The sequence below is a fragment of the Arachis duranensis genome, chromosome 5 (assembly GCF_000817695.3).
Source record: "Arachis duranensis cultivar V14167 chromosome 5, aradu.V14167.gnm2.J7QH, whole genome shotgun sequence".
Lineage (NCBI taxonomy): Eukaryota > Viridiplantae > Streptophyta > Magnoliopsida > Fabales > Fabaceae > Arachis > Arachis duranensis.
In genome coordinates, this window is record NC_029776.3 from 14,994,087 (window position 1) to 14,997,158 (window position 3,072).

A 3,072-nucleotide genomic window follows, 5' to 3' on the forward strand; every position below is an offset into this window, starting at 1 on the left:
AATCGGGATATTATCAGGTCCTACTGCCCTGCCATTTTTCATCTGCTTTAGAGCCTTTTTTTACTTCGAAGTCTCGAATCCTTCGATAGTAGTCAAAGTTTTGATCTTCTTCCCTTGTGCATAATCGACCAAGGCTCGGAAGAGTCTTCTGTCCCTCACTAAATAACTCGTAGAAGTAGCTCTTCCACCTTTCATTAATCTTCTCCTCTTGAGCCAACACCTCTCCATCCTTATCCTTTATGCACTTAACCTGATCCAAATCTCTCGTTCTTCTTTCCCGGCTCTTTGCGATTCTATATATACCTTTTTCTTCTTCTTTCGTGCCCAAAGACTGGTAGAGACCCTCATATGCTCTTGTTCTTGCTTCACTTACAGCCATTTTTGTCTCTTTCTTAGCCGCCTTATATTTTTCCCAGTTATCTGCATTGCGACATAAAGACCACTCTTTAAAGCATTCCCTTTTTATCTTTATCTTTTCTTGTATACTCACATTCCACCACCAGGACTCCTTGTCTCTTGGTAATTTTACAGTTAATGCAAAATTTCTGGTCGACTCTCCTCAACAAGAAGATGTCGATTTGAGAGCTTGTCATGCCACTCTTATAGGTTATAAGATGTTTGTCTCTCTTTTTAAAACATGTATTTGCGATGAGAAGATCAAAAGTTGAGGAAAAGTCCAAAATAGTTTTACCCTCGGCATTGATCACCCCGAAACCATGGCCTCCGTGAATACTCCCATATCCAGTCACTTCTCTCCCAACATGGCCATTTAAATCTCCTTCTAAGAAAATCTTATCTCCCAAAGGTATGCCTTGAACCAAACTCTCTAGATCCTCCCAAAACCTTATCTTGTGTTGTTCGTCCGAATCCACTTGCGGTGCATAGGCGCTAATCACATGGAAAGCACCTCCCTCCACCACAAGTTTGATAGAGATGATCTTATCTCCCACCCTCTTGACATCCACTACGTCCTTCTTCCACTGCTTATCCACAGTTATTCCAACCCCATTCTTATTCTTCACCTTTCCTGTATACCAAAGTTTGAAACGCGAAGTATCCAACTCCCTAGCCTTCGCACTAACCCATTTTGTCTTTGCACCAACCCATTTCATCTCTTGTAGGCACATAATGTTAATCTTCCTCCTTGTCATGGTGTCCACCACCTCCATAGACTTTTCTGTTAGAGTGCCTATGTTCCATGTCCCAAATCTCAACCTTCTGTCGCTTCGACCTTTACTTTTTCTTTTGTGAACTAGCTTATTTACCCTCGTCCGTTCACGAAAACGCGAGAACCCTTACTCATTTAACACTACATCCGGGCACCGATGCAGCAGCTCTTGCTTTGACACCGTACTCGAGCCATACGGCGCGTTGCTTCCGGGCAACGACCTAGCTTTAGCGCAATAATGTCTTTGATTCATGTCATGGGGGTTCGGCTATATTTTTATGTTGGTTGTCGAAAACCTAACACAACCCTCCTCCTTTATCCGGGCTTGAGACTGGCTATGTACCGCAAGTGTAACATAGGCGGAGTTAGTTTTTTTTATAACATACTTTCAGTTTTATATAATTGAAGTGTATTCTTAAAATTCTTTTTAACTCAATCCATATACTGATGATATATGAAACAAGAAAATATATTTAATTTCTGTGTCTTATATAAATAAGACCAACAATAGTGAATACATCAATTATTTTCCTTTAAAATGGCCGGCCCTGTTGGACTGTCTGTTTGTGTACTCTTAAGCCAAAGAAGATATGATTTGTTAATAGATCTTGCGGCGTGCAATTATATATAAATTCATTTTTTATAATAAGAAAAATGCAAAACAATCCAAATAAACATTAGTAGAATTTTACTATTAAGATGACGTGATAGTATTATTAACCTTTAGATAGATAATTACTGTATCTTAAATGTTATGGTTAGAATTTTCCGGATAATGGTATTGTATTTCTCAATTTCATTTATTATTTTCATTGCTCCAAAGTCTTGAACTGATCCCATTCATGCACATTGACCAAACAAAGTGCACCGACTATTCTGAAAGATAAGGTCCCCCTTCCATCCCTTCCTCTTAAGTCTTAACTCCACTCCAAAGTCCAAATCCACTTTGTGAGGAGTAAAATGTTTCCAAATTTTATTTCTTTTTAAGTTTCCAAACTTTTTATTTCTTTTCACGTGTAAACATAATTCCCCCTCACTTGCCCATTTGACCAAATCTAAATCTTGTGTCCTATTGCAATTCATTTTCATTCCTTAGGCATCATTTATCATAGTGTTCTTTTTTTTCTTAACCATATCTCGGTTACTTACCATAATTCGAATTAAAATATGAAAAAGTCTAGGACTAGCAGTTTTATTAAAATTTGGCCAATACTTAACCAGTAAAAACAAAGTGAATAATCCTACAATTTTGGATGAAATCTCACATCATTAAAATCACCAATGATAGCTAATTAATAACTACAATCACAAAATTTACTGACCCTAACACTTCTCTTAAAATATTTTACTTTTAAATTTTTAAAAAATGTCTTTTAAACACAAGTCCACATAAATGACATTTTCCCCCTCTAAGACACAAAAATCATGGATCAGCCCATATGTTATGACTTTTTATTGCATGTTTTCGATCCACCAACTAACTACCCCCTGCCTAGATCCTATTCGACCAAAAATGAAAGAAAAAGAAGGCAACCTCGTTTAAGGTTTAACATCCGGGTCTAAACTATTGGGAGGTTGAAAAGGCATATTCTGATTTGTCACGTAACCCGGGTAGTTAATTCTGGTAATGCAGTCACATGTTCATATTAGAGTCAACTAAAGCCGTTTAAAGTGGAAAAAGCCTTCAACCCATCTATATTGACCCTGCTTCCTATCTTTTATTAAACCAATTAATTAATAAATCCTTTGGCCTATAACAAATCTTAGTTACCCTAATTTGCTACTAACTGGTCTAAGCAGACCAATGTTTATGACCCTTTCGGTATATATGACTGTTTTGCAATTAATTGCAATTCATTAACCCTTCAAAATTTGTCCTTTCTATTAATAATAATACGGGAAAG